Here is a 22,924-nt window from a genome sequence, read left to right as displayed (position 1 = left end):
GATGTGGGAGTCCTGGGTGACTGTCAGCCAGAGCAGGCATCATACATTTCCACTTGTTCGCTTTATCATTAATTTAGAAGCAAGAATATAAACAGAAACCAAACAGCTACTGAGCTCAGCTGTTGTTCATCTTTGTTTGAAAAGGATATTTGGTGTTTGTTTACAGGTGTGTATTTCCCCTCTGTCCCTCAATAAATGTGAATGTGTTTGTTAATTCTAGCCAAATTTGATAAAGGGTGTAGGTCCCAAGATTAACTAAGTTTCTGTGCATAGCATAAAAATATTTGGCCAATTTGATGAAAGCCTAGGATTCAGACATTTATAATTACACCTAATGTTTTTTGGTTCCTTTCCCTGATTTCTGCAACTGCATGTGGTCTGCTGTGTGTCATGGCCATAATAACTCAGGAGAAGGTTATAGACATGTGCAATGACAATAATGACAATCTTTACTATATAGTAATCCACTGTAAGTCACAGAATTGTAGGAAGAAAATAGGCTAGTGTTTTCTACTGCCCAGAGAGCCATTGGAGAGCTTGTTGGTGTTATCTCCCCTTTTTGGAGCGTATCACCATGAGTCTCATGGTAACTGCTCAAAATGCCTCTCACCTATCCCTTTTTCAGCCTGGGATCAAAGCAATAAAAGCATAGCTCAGAATAAATGGCAGAGTATTTCATGTGGTTACAAAAACCAGTCTTCAAATCCTACACCAAAGTCTGCTTGACTCAATACATGACAGACCAAATTTATGAATGGGCCAAGACCCAGTGAATACATTTATCTTCCACTGAAGGCAACAGGAAGCAAGAGCATTTAGCATTTGGTTCTCTTGGGCCCACAGCTGGACACAAAAATATAGAAGCATGACTTTATTTCTAATGCCTGGCACACTTTGAATTTCTGCCCAGTCCTTTGGGAACAAATATCTACTTACACATTTCTTTTTTTTCAGATTTACTAGAAAAGTTTAAGCTGATGATATATGCAAAGGGAGAACTTTTTTCTTTTCTGAGGCAAGTGGGGGTAGAGGGACATTTACAACTCCTGCAGCATATTAGTCTGAACCATGAAATTGTTGGCAATGGCAAGCTGCAACATGAAGTTATTTTATTTCAAACATGAGGAAATCAAATCCCGAAGTGCCTCCATGTTCCTTAGAAGCAGGCAAAGATCTTTCTGATTGCCTGTTTTTCCTTCTACTCCCATGACTATACTAGTCCCAGAGACAAGTTAGAGCAGCCAGAAGAGCAGTCGCAACCAAAGAAGATGATATTTCTGTAGTACAGTTTGTGTCTCTGCTCTCCCACTGCTAACTGGCATAGGAGCAACCTTTCCACATGTTGGTGTTCCCCATATAACAAAGTGATCCCCGGGCACTGCTGTGAGAGACTTCAAAGTTCATTTTTTGCAGTACTGCAGCATCAAAAACTGGGAGGTGCTGAGAATCCATCCTACTCAGCATAAACATTTTCAAGTCGAGGGTAGACCAACCATATATGTTACTGATATCCAGATTGGTTATGTTCTCTGCCCCTCTCATGTGAGGGTTCATGTACTTAGTGAGAGAGCCCACAAGCATTAGCAGGAATAGACACGTGAGTCGAGCAAACCTATCAGCCTACTATAACATGTAAAACTGCGCCCTGTCCTGTTAGTTGCTCTGAGAAGTGTTGTTGATGGAAAACTTGTCATTTAAAAAGCTGAAAAAAAAGCTTTCACAAGTATATGTTATTTAAAATCTCAAATATTTAACATATGCCGAACCCGAAACATCTCAGTGATGAGTTTGTGAGGCTATTTTATCCACCAAGACCAGATTTTAAGGTTATGATGTCACTACACAGCAGAGAATTGCTGAGATCACTAAAGCCAGACAGCTAGCAGGAAACTTAATTCTTCATTCTTTTAGAGGTGTTAATGATATCTTTATGCCCCACAGGAGAAATGCATGACTGAGAAGGCACGTCTTCATGTGAGAGAATGGGTTCCAGATATTTTCTTTGACAAGCATGTACAGATTTAGGTGACAAATTTGGCTCATAAAGGGATGTTGTATGCAATGTGGAAAGCAGTGTTTAGTTCAGCTTAAGGGCTTGATGTTGCTCCTACTTAACTCAGGCTCACATTCTTGTACTAGCAGTCAACTTCTGTTACCTGCAATCCTGGATAAGCTGCAAACTTTTTGATTAGCTATGTATTTCTAATGACTGCAACAGCTCTGACTATTGCACTGATTATTTAAGCACTGAATAATTGAGATTATCAGCTTTGCAGAGACGTTACAAAGATGATGAGGGGACTGGGGCATCTCTTCTATGAGGAAAGGCTGAGAGAGCTGGGTCTGTTTAGCCTGGAGAAGAGAAGACTGAGAGGGGATCTTACCAACACTTACTTACAAATATCTAAAGGGTGGGTGTCAAGAGGAAGGGGCCAGACTCTTTTCAGTGGTGCCCAGTGACAGGACAAGGGCCAGTGGGCACAAACTGGAACACAGGAGGTTCCATCTGAACATGAGAAAAAACTTCTTCACTGTGAGGGTGGCCGAGCACTGGAACAGGCTGCCCAGAGAGGCTGTGGAGTCTCCTTCTCTGGAGATATTCAAAACCCGCCTGGATGTGATCCTGTGCAACCTGCTCTAGGTGATCCTTCTCTAGCAGGGGGGTTGGACTAGATGATCTCCAGAGGTCCCCTCCAACTCCTACCATTCTGTGATTCTGTGATTCTGTGAGGGCCGAGGAAGGTGTCCCTTATGAAAATGTCTTTTCTTTTCCTTCCTTGTCAAAATACTCACAATGCCTATATACCTAAGGAAGGTTACTAGTCTAGCAGCTTGAACAATTAAACAGCTGAAGAGGCTGGGAGCCAGAATTTCATCAGCTTTGCAGTTCCATGATCCTACTATTGAAAACTTGAACAAGCTGAAGAGATGCAATCAACCCAGCTACCAAGAAACTTCACAAGTCAGCTGGCTGGAAAACGGACAAGTTTAAGCCTGCCCACTTCCATTTGATCTTTGTTGGAACCAATGCCCTCCCAGCAATTTTCCAAAGGCAAAATACCCCATCAGAAAGATTTAGGCTCTTTTCTCCTCATTGTTCAATGAGAGACACTATGTCCGATGTACAGTGCACTGTTCAAACTCTTGCCCTCAATACCAAATAAAGTATTTATTTGTGGGCTTTTTAGTGGCATCCAGTGTTGTAGCACCAAAGTTCTTCAAAAAGATCCACAAATTTTTTCTTTGCTGCTTTGCTCTAATATGAAGATTATTTAATCCCATATTACAACAGAAAAGTGAGGAATGGAGATCCTGAGCTGTCTAGGACCTGATTTTTAAGAGCTTTTGGCATTACATAGAATGCTATTGTTTCAAAGCCACACTTCTATTAACTATATCTGGATCTGCGAGTACTCAATACTCATGCAAGTTAGACCCAGGTGTCCTTTCATCAGCATTTTAAAATCAGGAACTCGGTGTTGGTGCCTCTTTCTGAAAGCTTTAACCCCTTGAAACCAGATCTGAAAGAGGATTTCAGGCTCTGTAAGATGAGCATCACATGGGTGATGCACCAATGAAGATTTAGGTGTCTCAGAATGGGATCTGTAATAGTTAGCAAAATGATGAGGTGCAGTGTGAAGTCAGCACTCTTCACATGCTACATACACAGGTCGTCCGGATGAGACTATATATGAGTCTTGGAAACATGGAAAAAAATCTTGGAAAAAAAATCTTAGTGAGTTTCACAGAACATCCTCTCTCTTGCAGGAAAACTAGTGGGAGACCTGAGCCTTGAACCTCTGTGAAGTTTCCTTTTATGAAGATTCCCTATTGCCTTTTCTTTCTGGGAACTGAATATGATTTGTTACAATTTTTTAAGATGGTTGATAGAAGAGAAACACTTCCCTTCCCTGTCTAAATGACAGAGCAGCGGTTAAGGTCAGGAAATAGATGCCTCACGTTGCCTCCCAGGTCTGGCCATCAGACTTACTAGCTGAGCAGGAGACTGTTTTAACCACAAAGCTGCTGAGTACTGCCCATATTTCACATCAAAGATGCGCAATAAAAAAATATAGATATGACAACTCAGGGAAAGACCAAAAGGCCATGTGGGAGGGCAAGAGATTCCCTAGCCTAGAGACAGGGGCAGTCATCTCTAAGGGAGTGGATGTGGCCTGGTCTTGACTCTATAGATTGGCCTTTGGGGTTATCCAGTGACTACTTAATGTGAAATAATGTCCTTGAAGATGAGACTAGAGATCAGGTATTTTGCCTTCTAGCTGAAAAATATTTCAAGCATCTGCTCCTTTTTTTCTCCGATGACCACTGCTTGCCCTTCCAGCTTCAACTGGCCAGGTGCAAATCAGCCCAGCATGTGGTAGCTAGCATACTAGCTAGCTAGCAAGGAAGGAGGTGGATAAGGCTTTGAATACTTTCCGAACAGAGTGTTGAATGTGCATGCTCTTTCTCCTAGGAGAGTACCCTAGAGGAGGAGTTACACTATTTCCTCCTACTTGACTGTATTTGAAAAGAAAACACATTTCTAAAGAAGAAACCCAGAAACTTACTGATGTGCTTTAAGCATGCTCCTTACTGGCACTAAACCAGCTCTCTCAGTCCTGTCAAAATCTCATTGCTCTATAATTGCAACTGGATATCTGCTCTATACTTGTCCTTAAGTATCTTAAGTACTGCTATCTTGTGTTATGAGAAGCAATTGCCAGGGTACAATTCCCTAGTAGTAGTCAGAGGCTGTATGATAATTGTCCCAACTTGGAGCTGAACCTCTGAAGTTCCACCCGACCTCCATTGTGGTCCACCCCACCTCCATTTCAGGCACTTCTCATGTATCCATTTCTTATGGAGATGCCCTTTTTTCAGCATCACAGAAGACATTCAGGTGGAATCAGTGGCAGAATTTCATATCCCAGGAAATCACTCAGTCACCAAAAACACAAGGCTACTTTGCCTTTTCCTGCAGCACTACCTCTCAATCAGCATGTGTCCTCCAGCGGCAAGTAGATCAGGGCTGATCAGGGAGACAGGCAACAGTGTCCCTCTGAACGGGCTCTTGATTTATTTTTTTGTGCTGAAGTACCCTTCTGTAATATTTACTCTTAGATGACTGAGGGCTATACCATAGTCCACAGGCACAAGGGTATGTCAATATTAGTAAATTCAGTGCTGCCAGAACCTAGGCTCAGGCTGTGACATTCACTTCCTTGGGCTATTACAGTTCTGACACACTCATGATTCTGTCTCTCAAGCAACTCTGGCCCCACACAACCATTTTGTGTAGTTTAGGAGTTATCATAGACCAAAGACCATTCCCAAAAGGGAGTTTGGATGCAGCCATCGTATTTCAAAGGCTAAGAATGGTTGTTGTCACAAGTGTGTCAGATAAGCTACAGACCAGAGTATGATGGGTCCCAGCAAATGGATGTAGTGCAAAATTAGTTGGGTAAAAACATATTTTCTGTCTAGACCACTAGAGGGTGCAGACAAGCCTACATTGCCCTAAAGATTATTTTTGCGTTACTGAGACCTGGATATTTCAGGTTTTTTTCCAGAGTCTTTGACAAAAAGAGCTGAAAGGATCACACCTTGCTGTCCTCCACAACCCACTTATGTAATCTGTAGCATGTAACCCAAAGTCTATCTTTGTCCTCTTAACCGCTGTCCTTGTCTACTCGCTTTTGTACTACCAGTTTTCCTCTTCTCTTTTTTCTTATTTCTCTCACCCTTTCTGTTCCTGCTTATCCACAGTTTCCTACCCTACCTCTCACCACTCCCCTGAGCTCCAGAAGGATTTCCCTTTGATCCTCGCACTGACTGACTGTCACAAGATGAAGTAATACAAGTATGAAAGACATATTCTCCTAGCCTTCCGCTGCTGAACAGCCCAGAAACAGGGTCTACCCAGTGTACCCAGGATCCTGGGAGAACAGGATTTCAACTGGGCATATCTTAGAGACTCTCAAAGACTGATCATGTTTTTGAGAAGTTATCGGGGGGGAAAAAAAGAAAGAAAAAGTCTTTACAAGATGATTCCTTTCTTTGTGCTTACTCATCTACTCAAAGCAAAGGCTTGTGTTCCTGAATATTCCCTTATTGCCTCAGCAATTGCTTCATACAGCTAAACTCTGTGTGTAACATCCTGCCAAGGAAAATGCAAAACTTTTCATCTTAAATGTTGATCAGACTTACAGGCAGCTCCCTAAGGAATTTGTCTCGCCGTGGTCACCGCTGACGTTTCCGTGCTGTAGCAGATCAGATTTCCTCTATGAGTAAGAGCTGCAGAAAGGACCAACAAAAAATCTTTTAAGAAACAATTGTTATTAAAAAAAATAAATTAGAAGAAGCACATCTGAAGATAATGCAGAACAGTGACAACCACTGATAACACTGCCTTTCATAGCTTTAAAACACAGTTCACTAGGTGTAAAACGTACCTGTGCAGGATTACTAAAAATGTATAATATCCACATCTGAAGATGAAGGGAAGATTAAAGAGCACACACTTTTTGGTTACTTGATATTTTCCCTTCTTATTTTTGCAGATCTGATTCAGGTAGTAAGTAACCCTAGCTGTTTCATCATGACCCTACCGGTGTGCAATTTCTTTTGTTATTTCAAGACTTAATCAGCAGCTGGGAGGGCGAGGAAGTGAGGGTAAAATTGTTTTCAATTCACCAGTTACTGAGCCTGAATTCCTCATGCAGTGGTGTGAAACTGTGACAAAAAATGTGCAGGTCTTGATGAACAAGCTTATAGATGCCTTGCCCCAGCCTGAACAACTCTTGGGCCCTCATCAGTCTGTGCACAAAAAGGCAGAATCTCTGTTCTGATATCAATGAGAGCTAAAATCCAGCATTTTTTAAAAAATGAGCTGTTGCATGATGTGTGTACAGATCTCTCTCTCTCTCTTTCTCTGTCTGAGTATTTAGCTTTAGTCAGATACTCAGCACTGAAAAATAAGACTACCAATGGAAAAATTCAGTTAGGACTGAAGGCTTCTGATCAAAAATGTATGAAACGAGACCAGATTGAACTGACATTACCAGATTCAAAGGATATAGAAAATTAACCCTGTGGAATATTTCTCATAGATTAACACCTAAATTGAGACAAAATTTGGATTATATTACCCATTTTAAACCTATTTTAAAATAACAACCCTGTCAGGCTATGAGTCCCTCTCAGGTTTCCTGCATATAAATAGTAAGCCCAGGAGGAACACCAACTTGACCTTCCCATTCGAGAGCTGGCAGTAAGAGAAAACAAGCCCAAACAACAGTCTCAAAGACATTTACTTATAAAATGAGCTCATTTCATCCAGGAATTTTTTAGGCAGTAGTTAAGGGCCAAACAGTCCCATGTATGTAATGTTTCAGAGGAGAGCTCCATTTTCAAGCTCATTTTGCACACTGTTAAAAACATGAGAACAGTAACAGTAAATACGCCTGACACGACAAACATCCTTCTGTCCACTTGGAGGCTTTGCAAACATTAGTTGTGAGCGGTGAAGCCCCCTGGACTTCTGCTTCAAAACAACTTTTTTAAATCTGGAAACTATGCAAATATGATGTAGACTTGTTAGGTGGCAATACGTGTGCAAAACACTACCATATCTTTTAAACGCATTGACAAGTAGTCTTGGTGTCGCTTCATTTTTTAACAGGACAGAGGGAGTCCACCACAGGGTAAGTTCTTGAGGCTTAGTTGTGGGCAGCTGGGTTTCTTTCCTCTAGCCACTTGACCAGAACACAGCGGTTACTCGGTGAGACCGCATTTATCATACAAAGAATGGCTTTTCTAGGTTTTGTTACTTTTCCATCCTGTTATGCCACTACATATAACGTATGCCTCCCTCCAGCAGAGAGCTGAGGAGTTCACCCTTTTCCCATGCCAAACAAAGATACTTATGCTGAAAGAGTGCACTGAGAGCAAACATGTTAAATCATCTAAGCTGGCCTTTTCTGCACTTGCAGTGAGAACAAAATTGTCTGCACAGGCAAATGTATCTGCGCTGAACCCAAACCCACCCTGAAAGACAGAAGGTGAACATACATTTTTAATAAATGTACCTGAAGGGACGCTAAAAACTGAAGGCAGAAGCAGTGGGTAAGCTGCTGGTTGGTGACAGGGGAGGTCTGGGTTCAGTTTGTTTTTCCCATACAAAGCTGCTGAGTACTTTTCCTAGGGCTATGCCTGTGCAGTAACTGGGAATTGTGACTGCAGGATGGGTAGGCACACCTCAGCCGGCTTTCATCTTGCAAGCTGTTGCATAGGCTGCAAGTATTTAGCAGCTAGGGCCATACAGAGCTGCAAGGAACAGCAAATGGCTTAGCATCGATACTCAAACTGAGCAGACTAAGGCTGATGAAAGTGCTTCTACCCATGCCATAGCCTCTTCCCTAGCAGAACGATGACATGCTCTCCGGCTGTGTCCAAACTGATGTACAGCTGTTTCCAAGGCAAGACCTGGGCTTCTTGATCAGATCACCTGTGCTGGGGAGCTACAAAAACCAGGGCACAAGTCTGGTGTCAAATGGGATTCACCTGAGTTCCCCATCTGTAGATTACAGTGACAAAACTTCTGTGATTCACAGAGTCTTTTAAGGGTGAAATTCCTTACAGAGGTCCAAGTGCTACCATAATAGCAATCTCATAAGTAGGGGTGAGGTGATTTAGGAATGAAGTCCAAACATTGATGGGACTTACGTGCCTGAATCAAATGAATGCTTTTGAAAACCCTAACTAGATTCTCCCGACCACTATGTATAACATCCAGAAGGTGTTTATACTAAACACTGAGCACAGTCAAGGAGCCAATGTCCAAACATTAAAACTGATTACAAGCAAAGACTTAAAAAAACCCCAAATGCCAAAAACCTGAATCTCCCGTGTATGACTTCACCCAGGGATCTTCATGGCGCGTAAAATTTCACTTTCTGTAGGGCGACCTGATGGCAACACATTATTACAATAACTGCCCTAGAGATGGCTGGTTTATGCTTGTTTCTGAACTATTAAAAAAACCTTCATGCAACTAGTCTCTCACCCTATTAAGAGACAACAAATGCAGTATGCAAGAGTGCACTGTGTTATGAGACTTCCTTCTGGTGCCCGTCTGTCTGAGTTCAGTTTTTATGCATCAAAAGACCCCAACGAAATTATATTGTTTTATGATATGGTTCCACAGTCACTTTTGTGTGTATGTTTGGTATGTTTGGTTGCTGCAAACCTCAGGAACAGTCTCAGGATGACTACAATGCGTGACTCTGCAATAGCTAAAGATAGGTATCAGGTCCAGATTTACAAATAAAACTTGTCCAAAATTATCTGTTTTGGTTTTTTTTTTTTTTTCTTGTCCCAATATGTATAAGCTCATTCCTCTTCCTCCTTTTGAAAATACCGTTGAAGACATGCTATGATTTTTACTACTCTCCTCACTAAAGCAAACCGTACACCTGAGAAGCCCTTATTTTGCTAGTGGTTTGTGCAGACAGAACTCCTTAAAACTGGCGGTAAGATTTCTCTTTTATTGCAACATTTGCTGTAATAATTCTAACTTCTATGTGTAACGTAACTTCTTCATTATCATTGCTCTATTATTAACCCATACACTTCCTTCTTTATTTCTACAGCTCACAGTCATCTCGCACAAAGACAGACATGTACTTCTTGGATTGCAGTGAACTTTGTTCTCCCTTCGGATGTAAGTAATAGGAGGAAGAACAAATCAGTCTTGACTGAGTCTGACTCCACTGAAAAACAATTCTGATAAACAATCAAGAAGTGAAAAGCTGTACTCCTTACCTGATGTGGGATGTACAGTGCACCTTGAAAGCCTCTTAAATGACAGAGAAGAATTAGAAATAGTTGAAAGTTTGCAATCATCCAACCACATGCTCAGGAAATGACCGTCTTTTGCAAAGATTAACTCCTTCCTCACTTCTAATGTCTTTGCTTTTTTGAGTACAGTAAAAAAATCCATCTCACCCTTCGACCGCAGTTTGGTAACTAATGCCATGCCCTACAAATGATTTCTGTTTCACACTGAGAATATGCAGGTGGCCAGAGGACATGACTCTGATCACCTCCATGGAACAGAGAATTTGCAGTGTCTTCTGCATAGCTGTGACCAAGTACATTTTACTGCTGAGTGAAGTTTATGTGATGAAGTGTAGAAATGACTAAGTAATGGCTTGAGCGCTTAGCTCTCATTTTTAGAAGAGGCTTAGAGCAGTATTTTCAACATGACTTCAGTCTTGTGGTACTCAACAGAGGAAGGAAAAAAAATGTTATTTAAAGGAGCAGCATCCTTAGCAGGATCCTTGGACAGGCATTTGATGTACATACGGTCTACGATACTTTTATGCATGGGGGTCTCTAGGTGAAAGCTGGGCATGCTGGAACATCAGGAGTTAGGTCCTCTGTGCCTAAAAACCCTTCTGCCCCTAAAAGCATATTTCCTTTGGCTGGACATACCCATTCAACTGAAAGGCATTTCTGAGCCTGAGGACTATACAAAACCATCAGCCTGACAGCTAGTAGAGGCCAGTTCCACGCAAGAGCACAGGTGAGAGCACAGGCTGGCTTTGAGGAGCAGGCATCTCCATGCTGAACCCGAGGTGGCATCCGGGCTCTCCATGTGCAGGTGCAGGGGGCAGTGGCACCCCAAAGTGGATTCCCCCCACAGCAAAACAACAGGCTTAGAAAGAAAACACTTGCAGCAATCCAGACTGCAATGCTGACGACAGACCTGTTTTCCATTCTTCTCTTTTTTTTCATGGTTTAGAAAACAAGCCCTGGGCATATATGCATACATGTCCTTTCCACAGGCTTCAAGTCACGTCACCTAGACATGTGTGTGTTTTATTTTAAAAACCTTATGGGGGAGGGAAGTATCATTCCCTGTATTTGGGATGTTGGTAGAGGAAGAGAGAATAGAAATGTCACCAACATGCACAGTTTCATAACTGAAGCACCTAGCTATGATGGCTGCGGTTTAAACTTCTTTTTAAGAAGAGCTAAATCTGTGTTTTGGCATAAAATATGTCAAAAGTCCATGGAAGCTAGAAGAGATAGGAATCCAGTCCATTCTTCTCAGCAAAGCAGGACTTGACATGTCAGCGAGTTCATTCCATGAACTACTTAAACGACTTTTTAGTAACAAGGATCAGAGCTCAGCGTTATCCAGCTCTCAGTGGATGGTGGGTTTCAGAAATAGGTGTCTTCTTTGATTATTACTACTTACAAGACCTGGTCACTCAGACCTTGGATTCCTCTCAGCAGAGTGGTCCAGCTTCACCAAAAGGACTCGAAAGGGTACACATCCCAGCCCTGTGCTTAGGGGATTATTCCAGAAAGTGGGAGTAGGAAACGTGAACCTATCCACACTGAAGGGTTTTCCACAGCCTGGGCCAGTATTCTGGACTACTGCACCGCGGGTGGCTAGGACTGGCCACAGCCACCCTGCCTTGTGCGGAGAGTACTGCTGCACCTGTGTTGGACAGGCTTCAGGTTCCTCTGGGCAGGAAGACACCATGGGGTGCTTCCTCCTTCCTCTGGATGACAACAGATCTGGTACCTCAGCCTGCAGATCTTCTGAGCCTGTGGAGAGACCTCATGTTTGGCTTATCTGAGACAGGGGTGGGGTGGCCTCACCTAGCCCTGGGTGTTCACACTGCAGATGTCTACACCAGAGCTAGTCATTCAAGGCACTCTTGAATATAGGCAATGGAGAGAAAAAAGACCTTTCCAGCATTCTTTATATGGGAGTTTTAAAAGCCAAGTAAGAGTTCCTTTTGGGGTGTGTGTGTGTATACATACATATATATATATATATGATTGCATACTTTTTCATGCAATGAAGATTCTTTAAAAACAACAAATAAAATCCTTATTCTCTTGAAGTTAAATTCTTCCGTTGACTTCCCAGGAATTATATCCAGTAATAATGAGTGACTGTGAGACAGTGAGGAGTGCGATCTGCACTTGATGTTCATCCTTTCACAGCCTACCACAAAAATAATGGGGATTCTCAGGATCCTCAGTGTAAGCAGGTGCTTAGTTGCTTTTTTAAAATGGTGGCCAAAACAGTCAGGTGATTCCTCAAGCTAGGGCTACTTATTATATCATTTCATATGCAGAAACATTGGGGAGTTTTATATTAAACATGGCTGCAGGATAGAGACTCAAGTTCTTCTTGGCTTGACTCCTCTCACTTTCACATACAAAAAACGAATCAACTGTCAGTCTTTGTCAGCTGCCAGACTTACTTCTCACCATGAGCCTACAGGTAAACAGGAAGGAGTTTCAGTCTCACAACCTTCAAAGCATGCAAAAAATATTGAATCAGACCTCCTAAAAGCTAATGATAGTTGGTTTGCTTCCTAGGCGGTTATTTTTTTAAAAATAATCTTCTTTCACTTCAAATATAGCAGGTTAGAAATAGAGGGTTTTTTCCACTTTTTGATCCTTAAGGTTACAAATATTTAAATTTTACAACTTTTATTCACTACCATTTTTAAAGAACCTTTCCCTTCTGAAACTGGGGAAAGGAACTTTCAGAAAAAAAAATCAGCATTTTTTTTGGTGAAAAAAATATGAACTTTGACACTGCTGGAGTATTGTATGCTATAATGAGCATAAGAAGTAATTAATGCTGCTGTCTAATATACTATAGTATATCATAACATAATATAATTAAAAGTAAGTTGTTTAATGATTTATTGTTGTTGTTGTTGTTATTACTACTACTACTACTACTACTACTACTACGGTAATCAATTTTATGGGACTCATTTGGCCATGTTAAAATTTCCTCAGAAAGCAATTAGGTGCTGAGAAAGCATCACTCAGGAGACTGTTCAAGGCCAGGTTGGATGGGGCTTTGAGCAACCTGGTCTAGTGGAGGGTGTCCCTGCCCATGGCAGCTGGGTGGAACTAGATGATCTTTAAGCTCCCTTCCAACCCAGGCCATTTGATGATTATATGATTCTATGATCACGTGTTTCAGAATGATTATGAGCAATGCTGTGTCTTTTTATAAATCACTTTCCTTTGGGTGAAGTTCTAGCCCTCTGTAAGTCCATAGTCAGCTTCTTACTGAGCTCAGGAGGGTCAGGAGTTCATCTTGCAAGTCCTCCCTAGAGCCATCTCAAAAAGTCTATGAGTATTTGGGTTTATGCACCTGTTGGTAAGATTCTGCACTTTGGCTGTGTTCTCCTGCGACAACTGTGTTCTCCCAAGTGGAGAACAGTGACAAGTGGTGTTCCTCAGGGGTCGGTACTGGGACCGGCACTGTTTAACATCTTTGTCGGTGACGTGGACAGTGGGATCGAGTGCACCCTCAGCAAGTTTGCCGACGACACCAAGCTGTGTGGTGCTGTCGACATGCTGGAGGGAAGGGATGACATCCAGAGAGACCTTGACAGGCTGGAGAGGTGAGCCCGTGTGAACCTCATGAAGTTCAACAAGGCCAAGTGCAAGGTCCTGCACGTGGGTCGGCACAATCCCAAGCATGACTATAGGCTGGGCGAGGAATGGATTGAAAGCAGCCCTGTGGAGAAGGACTTGGGGGTATTGATTGATGAGAAGCTCAACATGAGCCGGCAGTGTGCGCTTGCAGCCCAGAAAGCCAACCGTGTCCTGGGCTGCATCAAAAGAGGTGTGACCAGCAGGTCGAGGGAGGTGATCCTGCCCCTCTGCTCTCATGAGACCCCACCTGGAGTACTGTGTCCAGCTCTGGGGGCCCAAGTACAGGAGAGACATGGAGCTGTTGGGTTTAAGCTGAAGGAGGGCAGATTTAGATTAGATGTTAGAAAGAAATTCTTTGCTGTTAGAGTGGTGAGGTAGTGGAACAGGTGGCCCAGAGAGGTTGTGGAGGCCCCATCCCTGGAAGTGTTCAAGGCCAGGCTGGATGAGGCTTTGGGCAACATGGTCTAGTGGAGGGTGTCCCTGCCTGCAGCAGGGGGGGTTGGAACTAGATGATCTTTGAGGTCCCTTCCAACCCAAACCATTCTATGATTCTATGATTCTATGATTCTATGATTCTATGACTTGACTCATGTAAGCCATTTTAGACTGCTCTGGTAATATTTTAGAGGGAGGGTTTTTTGTTTGTTTGTTTGGTTGGTTGGTTGGTTGGTTTTTTTAAAGTGATGTTAGAAAGCTCCTCAGTACATCTCCAGTGCAGAGATCTTCCTCTAGGGTGAATCTGCACCAACCTTGAGGGTGACGTGAATGTGGATCTGGCTCCTGGCACCCGGAGGAAGCAAATGCAGATGGGGATCTGATTTACACAAGGCCCTGAGGACTCCCTGGCCTCAACATACCAACCCCTTGCACAAAAATAGAGAAAAAATAATTAGTCTTGGGGAGATGCACTAAGTGTGGTTATTTATTAATAGCAATGTTATTCCCAGAGAAGCAAGCACTAGCTTCTTCTCTGCAGCTGAGGAGGATCTGGGGTAACGCACAGTTGCAGGCTAAATACAGGACCTGCTTTGGGTCCCTCTGATGGACCCAGCCTGGTGGTCAATGAGCAGAGGAAGGCCTAATCACTGGAGGGCATGGCATGATGTTAGTTGTAACATAAAAACAAGCAAGAGAGGCAAGCTGTCACTGCACTCTTCCTAAAGGGTTCTTCATCTCACCTTGAGGTGCATTGGGAGGAAAAGAGTGCTTGCACGGGTGGTGGTGGAGGAGTCTGTAAGCACAGTGGTGTGGGAGTGTGAATAGGATGGGGGAGGGTGGGCAACCTCAAGAAAAAAGTCCTGTGCTTTGGGAGTGAGAAGGCTGAAAGGTAAATCGCTATGGAAAGAAGGAGGAGCTGGGAGGGCTGGAGGACTGAGGGAAGGTGGTAGGAGCAAGGGAGGCTGACAGAATGAGTCTCAGAACTCTGGAGGAGGGTAAGCAGAACAGAGGGGAGGAAAGAGGGTCTGGTGACATCCTTCCTGTATCATAGCAGAGGGAAATGAAAGAATAGGAGTATTCTGGGAGACTTCTGCTTCTCTGTCATCCAGCACTGGGAGGTGCTGGGCAGGTTTCCAGGGTTCAGGCACTTGGTCCGTTCTAGGCAGGCAAGATCACCATGGCATGAAGTGTTCCCCAGCAAGAGGGATGGAGAGAAGGCAGGCAACCAGTGAAAAGAAAGAGGAGACCCCCACCTCATAGTCAACCTGATGTCTCCAAGCTCCCTAACACCAACCAACCTCGAGAGCTCAGAAGTGAGTTGTGATGCCAACAGTGACAAGGACAAACAGAATACATTACTTTAGCACTCATCATCCGGGTGGCAAAGTTCATTTTTGTCCATGCCATTGAGCTGGCTGTGCTATGATGCCATTACACACCTGATGAAACTCCACATCTCAGCTATGACTGATTGTCCATTTCAGTGCTAACATGAAACCACCTGTGGAGCTCTCCAGAAAGATGACACTCCTCTTAACTCTCCAGGGAATAAGCAGACAATCTTGTTCAATTACTCCTAAAGTTAGATTCAGTATCCAGATGTCCTAGGGTCCTGAAGGGGTGGTATGGTGAGAAAGAAAATCTGCCTAACAGTTCTTCCTTGCGCAAGGAGGTGTGACCTGCTTCCTTGTCCAATGTCATGGCCTTCGTAGGGTCAAAACATTTCAACTGACAGTTATTCATCTCCAAAACTGCAGGTTCATGTAGTTTTGCCCAAAAGAAAATGAAGGGAAAAAACTCAAAGCCAAAAAGGTTAACTTCAGTGTTTTCAAACTGACATGTTTCCATTTCAGCATAGGAAATTTCTGTCATAGGAAATGAGTGCTGCCTAATTCAGTGGCAATGGTAGTACATGAGATGGGTCTTTGCTTTGCTTGAGATGGGCCTTCCATTTCCTGAGGGAGGGAGCATTTCAGTCACTGGAGTGCAGTTTGGGGGCAGGATCTCTCCAACTAGATTTGTTCTATCACATTCAGGGAAACTTCTTATTTTTCACATTGAGGTGGGTGTCCTGGTTACACCCCAGAACCAACCTGTCTCAAGACTTTGAGATTTTCAACATCTCCTCCCCCTTCCTTCAAACACACTCACACATGCCCATAGGTTTCTGTGCAAAACTGCAAGCATTCTCCAAACAAGAGTCCTGGCATGTGTTTTTATCGCAGTCTGAGCAAAGGTTCCTGTGCTGTGTGGAGGGAGAGTGGGAACAGGTGAGTAAGACTTTATTGCAGGCAAGTGATGCGAAAATGTCTGTGAAAAAAGAGAGGGAGAGTGATGACAGATGGCAGAGGGGAGCGAATACTCTACAATGTGCAAGGGGGACGGAGAAGCAGAGGAGCAGGGAAAAGAGCCCTTAGGTAGGAGTAGGCAGGGGCACAGCCTGCAAATCAGGAATAACCAGCCTCATCAGATGCACTGTGGCCCTCATCAAAGTGCAAGCCTAGATCCAGAATTTCTTTCCTGTTCTCTGTTGTATAAAATATTGAACTATGCCCTGTGCAGAATGAATCTGCAGTCTGGTGACTGGTGACTGTTCTTGGGAGGGAGGCGGTGATTCGATTGAGAACCAAGTGCCTCCGTTTTCTGCAGCCCACTTTGTGAAGCACCAGAGCTCTGCTTTCAGGTCTGTGGCTGCCACAAGACAGCACCCCTGTGAATCTAGCACAGACTTTTTAAGAATAAAATTGCCAAATGAAAAGATATATTAGGGCTGAAAATAAAATTTTCATCAGCTCAAAATAAAATACACGTTTCTTCATTCACGGAAAATTCTTGAAATTTTTATTCCTGATCCTCAGCATGTCAGAGGTTTTTAGGTTTTGACTGCCCATTTTTGACCACTGCCTCTGTTGCAGACTGCAGTGAAGTGCAGCATTATACAAGCTCTGAATAAACCACCTGCACAGCACCAAGTGGCTAGAGCCTTAGCTTGAATTGACTCAGCTTCCAGAAAACTAATAAATGCTTTTGAAACCGTTTAGAAAACTGTATGTTTGCTGACTAATTGCTGGTCTGACTAACCCCTACTTGGCAGATTTCAGTTTGATAATCCTGATACTCAGTCAGACTTTGAAAGTTACTTCCCCTTGCAATTATTTCTATTTAAGAATATGAGCCCCACATAAGTGGGTCTCCCTTAATTTTCCAAGGCAGTGTAAAGGGGCCATTAAACAGGCAAAAAAGAATTAAAGCAGGGATCAGAATTTCTTCCTTTGTATTTAATTATTAGAGGCATTTTTCCACCAGTCATATAAAGTCTAATTCTGTTTGTCATTTTTCTTTGTTGAAGATATATTTAAATTTCAGCCTAAGGACTGAACTCAGGACTGAGCACCTCAAGTGTTATTTCTGTGGGAGGAGGGTTGGGAGGAGGCAGGATCCAGACCTCAGTCCCTCGGGTTACTGCATTTTGCAGAGGGAGCTTTCTCCTAGACAGAGACAAGCAGAGTGAACAGAAGCTCAGGTAACTTGGGTTGGAGGAAAACACACCCACTTGTTGCCATTCTCCAGGCACCTGCTTGAGCTGGGCCCGCAGGGTTAGACAGACACAATGCTCGCTGCTGACATGGCCACACACCCATTTCTCTGAAGCCCTCCCAAAGAGTAGGTCAGCTCAAGAGACAATCAATCAGCTCTATGGTTCTACAGAAGGAAGTGGTCTGGTGGTCCCTCTATACTCTTATGGTTGAAGCAATTGAGTGTTGCACCAGAACTGAACTCTGTCTTGATCCTCTGCCCCATTGTTCCTAGGAAATGCTTGTAAGACCACTTCAAGCAAAGTTTTCCCAAAGTGGACATATTCTTGGGTGTCAATTTCTGGGAGCATGCCTTGAAACACCTGGGGACTGACAAACTGAAGTCAGTAGTGGCAAGGCTTTGGTCAAAAACATATAGGTTCCAGCAAAACTTCTCCTGATAGTCATCAAGGTTGTTTGGTTACCTTATCCACAAGCAAGGCATGTTTTCTGCCAGACCTCAACCAACCCAGACACCTGAATGATAGGTGGGCAGACTAGCAGAAAACCAATGCTTCCTATCTGCCTGTCCCTGACTAACCAAGCTCAGAATGGTTTGTGTTGGAAGGAACCTTTAAAGATCATCTAGTCCATCCCCAAATTAAGGATAAGCAAGTGGGAAAGCCTTTCTTCAGGCTGCTCAGCTTCCTAGCTCCTTATAGCTATGCTCTCTACCTCTTGGACAAAACAGGCAGGAAAATGGCAGGCTCCTGCAAAGGTCAATACACACATTTTACAGAAGAAAAGTATTTTTCTGTGGTTAAAAATAATAGCTTTTTAATGCTTTGGGTTTGTTTTTGCTTTTTGTTTTTAACAACTAAAGTGTTTAAGTTTTGTTTTGCACCTGTTTGGAAAGTGGGGGGGCTTTGGCTTTGTTACCCAGATATAGGATGTGACAAATTGGAATATGCCAAGTAGATGTTTTGGAGCAGCCAACAACTCTAGAGCAATGGATGCTGAAAAATGAGGCTTCGGCTGTCTCATACAGGATGGTGGGATCCCTGTAGGTTTTTGATGTGGATGTTTTTTCCTTCTGTTCCCTTCTTGCATCACACAGCTGCTGGGAAAATATATTCACCCAAGTTTGGGTAAGCAGATGCTGTCAAGTCTTGACTGTCACCCAAAATCCCTTCACATCTAGACACGTTCAAATCTACCCCCAATACTAGGCATGCAAGAAACAAGCCTGTCTACTGAACAAGAAGGGAAAACAAAACATGAAAGTATCAGCTGGCTAGCACCAGCAATTCCAGCTGCCAAGGCAGGGGAGTGATCATCCAAGCCTTTAAGAGGACTTAGGATTAGGCCCACCTGGGAGGGGGGGAGAGCCTTTTTTTTTTTTCCCCTCACTGTAAAAAGGTTATTTTTCAGTCGTTATATGAGGCATCCTATTTGTCTCTAACTTCTCATTGATAAGAAACAGATTACAGGAAGGAAGCACTCCACCCAGGTTCTGAATTTAGCATACACTGCTCCTTAAAGGTGTCATCCGTGTCTCAACAGAAATGTGTTTTCTCCCCTCCTTTTTAAGAAAAAGAAAAGGGGGGAGAGGGGGAAGCAGACGATCTTACTGCTCATTAATTATTAATTGTATGGCAGTTATACCCAGAAAAGCTTTTGATTTTTCCAGCCGCACGTTGCTAAGAAATCCTTTCAGCAAGATACAAAAAGATTTAGTGTTATTTCTTGCAGAAAGGAAATGGCGTGCAAGAAAGAAGTTAGGTGGTGCATATTTCCAAGGGGCTCTCTACTGCAGCTCAAAACAGAAATTTGGATCCTACTCCTATGATACAAGCATCAGTCACTACTTTCAATCTTGTAATTACTCCTGTGGACCATCAGATAAAAAAAAGTGAGGGTCAAATTTTGTTCCCAGTTCTGCTGAGGTGGGAGCAACACCACTGCAGCTCCTGGAATGATTCCACACTTACTGTCATCCTACAGCTTTGCTCCTTACGTCCTCGTTGCTTTTGCTTGCAAAGTCGTGCATGAAAAACGCTCCCGCTTGGGGCAGGGAAGGAACTTCGGGGTGACTCAGGGAAAAACCCAATTCACCCAGGGCTCTTGGGATGCTCGGGGGGCACAGGGAGCCAGCTAAGAGGGAGCGCAAGGGGTGCCGCATCTCTGGACGTGCAGCGAGCAACAAGGGCAGCAGGGAGGGGAAAGAAGCAAAGAAGGAACAGGACGGCTTGGGAAGCCTCTGTAGGAGCACCCAGGCAGCCAGGGGAGGCGAGCCGTCCGGGGGGTGGCAGCTGTCCTCTCAGCTGCCGTTTCCAGAGGAGCAGGGACCTCACATGCAAACCTGCTGACTCGGCCGCCCGGCAGCGCTCCAGCCGCAGCACCGCTGGGCTCCCACGGGGTGCAGCCGAGGGCCACGGAGCCGCTCGCACAGCTGGTGTGCCTTGGCGGCGGACACAGACCGAGGGCCAAACTTTGGGCGGCAGGTGAGGCTGTAGGGCCAGTGCTGGAGGGAGGAGAGATGCAAAGCACCCGGTTGATTTTCTGCTGTGCTATGCTTTGCCAGATACTTCAGATATTAGAGGCTACATGATATGATGGGCCACGGCCATTAATGGCTGATAAAAGCACTGACACCATTAGAAAATGTACATACAATCTGTTAACACTGAATGTATCAACAATGCAAATACTGATTGCAAAGAGGAAACCAAATTTACGTAGACAGATTAAAGATAATCTGTGGGTCTTTTTGCCATTCAGTTTTTAACTGCAGGCTCTGTCAACTCATCTGTACTTACCCTTGACCCAGGCAACAATGAATTTTGCTCTCAGTCCAGATATTTCTTTACTGCATGACTGAATGTTTATTGTATTGTCTTCAGCCATTTCCTTTAACAATGCAAACGGGAAAGAAGCTTTAGAAGAATTTCTTTTAAGCCTGAGAAATGTAGTCCAGCAGGGTGCAGGGCCCCTGCACTAATGTATACATTGCATTTCTAATTCAGAGATATTCGTATGTGGCAGTATTCTGATGCCAAGGAAGATCACTTCCTTTCTTGCTATTCCCACTGAGCTGGATTTAGTGCCAATAATTGTCGCCCAAAGAAGTTGCAATCATGTTCTGGCAGAAAGCAGTGTACGCTCTTCTGTGGTTTTTGCAATCTGAGCTCTAAAATAGCAATCTTTTCGGGTCCCAGATAAAACCGTAATGTGTATCTATTCCAGATTAAATGTAGTTTCCATTCTGCATTCTCAGGAAGTTCTTGGCATATCTTCATTTCCATTGCATGTCTCAGGAATGCATCTGCAGATCTTCATTTGTGCCTTTTCTCGAAACTCTTTGCAGCACAATAATGAACAACGGGATCAAAGTGGAGACTGTATAATGCCACCAAAAGCTTGTATAACCCTAAACAAACTCTTCAGTTTGGCAATATAGGCTAACTGGATTACTGTTATCACTGTATAAAGCATATAGCACATCATAAAAATCTTACACTAAACAAACTTGAAAGCACTAGAGTGCTTTTTGGTTTCCCCAAATTGTGTATGAGGTGAAGTAATAAGTTTTCAGGAAAAAGTTTTTTAATAATTGTGATGGCATTGTTAGTGAGGGGGGAGAAAGAACAAAACGACCAGTGAACCAAAGCAGTGTCTCTAAGGTAAGCGGAAAACATCGTTCAGGGCAACCAACACATCAAAGTGAGCTGCTGCCTGCCATTTGTGCGCTGAAAAGTGCGGTGTGTCTTCCTAACTGGAGGTAAAGAGTTGAAGAAGACGCACCCCAGAAGAGACGTCCTGAACATCTCAAACATTTGCAACAGCAAGCGACCAGTTCCCGGGCAGCGCCCGAGGCTGCGGCGTGTGGCCAGAACCAGAGCATTGCCGTGGGGAGGCAACAGCCACGGGGTGACAGACAGCGGAGACAAGGAGACGTCTGTTTCCTGGACACAGCAATGTTTAGTATGGCTTCCATTTGTAATAGCAATGCAGGCATTTGTATATAATGCCTCAGGAAAGGATATTCTCTTAGGTACTCTGAAGAGCTGTTCCACCTAATAAATGTTTCCATTAATGTAAGCTTTTGCCCCCACTCAATTATTATTCCTCTCTCTTCTCCAGTCCCATCTTCTCTTGTCACCCCAGATTCAGTCCAGTTCTTGCTAACAGGATTCTGGTTAGAAGATGCTTTACATGTGCAGATTGCACAAATTTAGTGGGATTTAAACCTATGCTTTTTTGGTTGTTGTTTTTTTTCGGTTGGGTTTTGGGTTGGGTTTGTTTTTTTTTTGTAAGGCATATTGTCCCAAATGGGTGTACAAACCTGGCTGTTTGCACAGGATGGGGGTCTTGTTTGCTATTCATTGGTCCTGGTTTGCATCACCGGGCACCGTTGCTGCGGGCAGCCCTGCAAGGTGCCTTTCCCCATCTCTCCCACCTGTGACCAGAGCATTTGTGGTGTTGCAGCTTGCAAAATGGAGTAGTGGTGGTAGTGGGAAAACATGCAGCCCCGGCATGAGCCTGTTCTGGGGTCTTGCCAATTAATGTCCTGGTGGGGAAGCACTTGCTAACACAGTTGCTAGAAATACCTTTGCAACGCCTGCCTTTCTCCATGCTAGAGGGGTCATTCTCAAGATCAGAGATGGGCGATCAGCCTAAAGACAACCTCTGCTTTTAGGCCGCCTCAGAAAATCTAATTTTGCACCTGCCACGGCTCCTGCCGTTGCAAAGTTAGTGAGGTGTGAAGTGAGTCTGGGGCCAGCACGAGAGGAGGCAGGTAACAGTGCCTCCTGGTGACTTCTGCCATGATGCCAAGCTCCTGAAGCAATGAACGCAGGTGTCCTCAATTATCCGAGGGGCTCAGAAATCCTCCCGCAGGCTGTGTGCTCTCACATGCAAATATTACAGGCCTGACGGCAGCAACCAAGTGCCAGCTTGAGCCCCCTTCCCCCTTCACTGAAGGCAAGGGAGCAGGTCACTGAGTGGGGCTCGCAGCGACTTGACCGGCTGCAACTGCAGGAGCATTTGCTATAGCTGCAGTAAAATACACCCATGAGTAAGCAAATGAATCTGAAGACGTTTGGAGGAAGGCCCCAGCATATTTTTGTAGCCCTCACTTAGACACCGAAAGCAGCAATAGCTATCCCAGTTGAGGTGGCCAGCTGCGGGACCGCCATGAGCCACTTCTCCTACATGACCTGGACTCCTTCGGTGAAGCTGGATCCAGTGGCAGAGAAACAAGCCTGTGTGGCTGACTGAGTCCAAAAGCATCTGCAGCAGCATTTTCCTTGGTCCTCACTGACCAATTCAGCACTGAACAAATTCCTAAGCAGCAGCTAGGAGCCAAATGAGAAAAGGAAAAATTAAAAAAAAAGATAAATATTGCAGGAATTCTGTTTCCTACGTAGTCTGTCTGTGGCTTTGGGAAAAGAAAAGGCTCCCACTAGGACCTGAAGCAAACT

The 22,924-nt window shown here is 43.9% G+C and overlaps 1 protein-coding gene across 6 annotated transcripts in view; it reads right to left on the bottom strand.

Annotated features, from left to right (window-relative positions):
- The window catches only part of P2RY8 (P2Y receptor family member 8), a 62,058-nt gene that overhangs the window by 29,240 nt on the left and 9,894 nt on the right, over positions 1–22,924 (bottom strand). For 3 of the 6 annotated variants that reach the window (XR_012832624.1, XM_075736848.1, XM_075736821.1), the window contains exons 1-2: positions 9,823–9,907; positions 6,208–6,294 (exon numbers count right to left, since the gene is read on the bottom strand). The gene's annotated coding sequence lies outside the window, so the exon portion shown is untranslated. Of the gene's footprint in view, positions 1–6,207; positions 6,295–6,452; positions 6,580–6,693; positions 6,786–9,822; positions 9,908–22,924 lie in introns of those variants that run through there. The other 3 variants (XM_075736834.1, XM_075736828.1, XM_075736841.1) reach the window with 3 other exon arrangements.

The sequence above is a fragment of the Balearica regulorum genome, chromosome 1, assembly GCF_011004875.1.
Source record: "Balearica regulorum gibbericeps isolate bBalReg1 chromosome 1, bBalReg1.pri, whole genome shotgun sequence".
In the NCBI taxonomy this organism is placed as follows: domain Eukaryota; kingdom Metazoa; phylum Chordata; class Aves; order Gruiformes; family Gruidae; genus Balearica; species Balearica regulorum.
The sequence above is the reverse complement of the archived record's forward strand: the minus strand, read 5'-3'. Positions and strand labels throughout refer to the sequence as shown.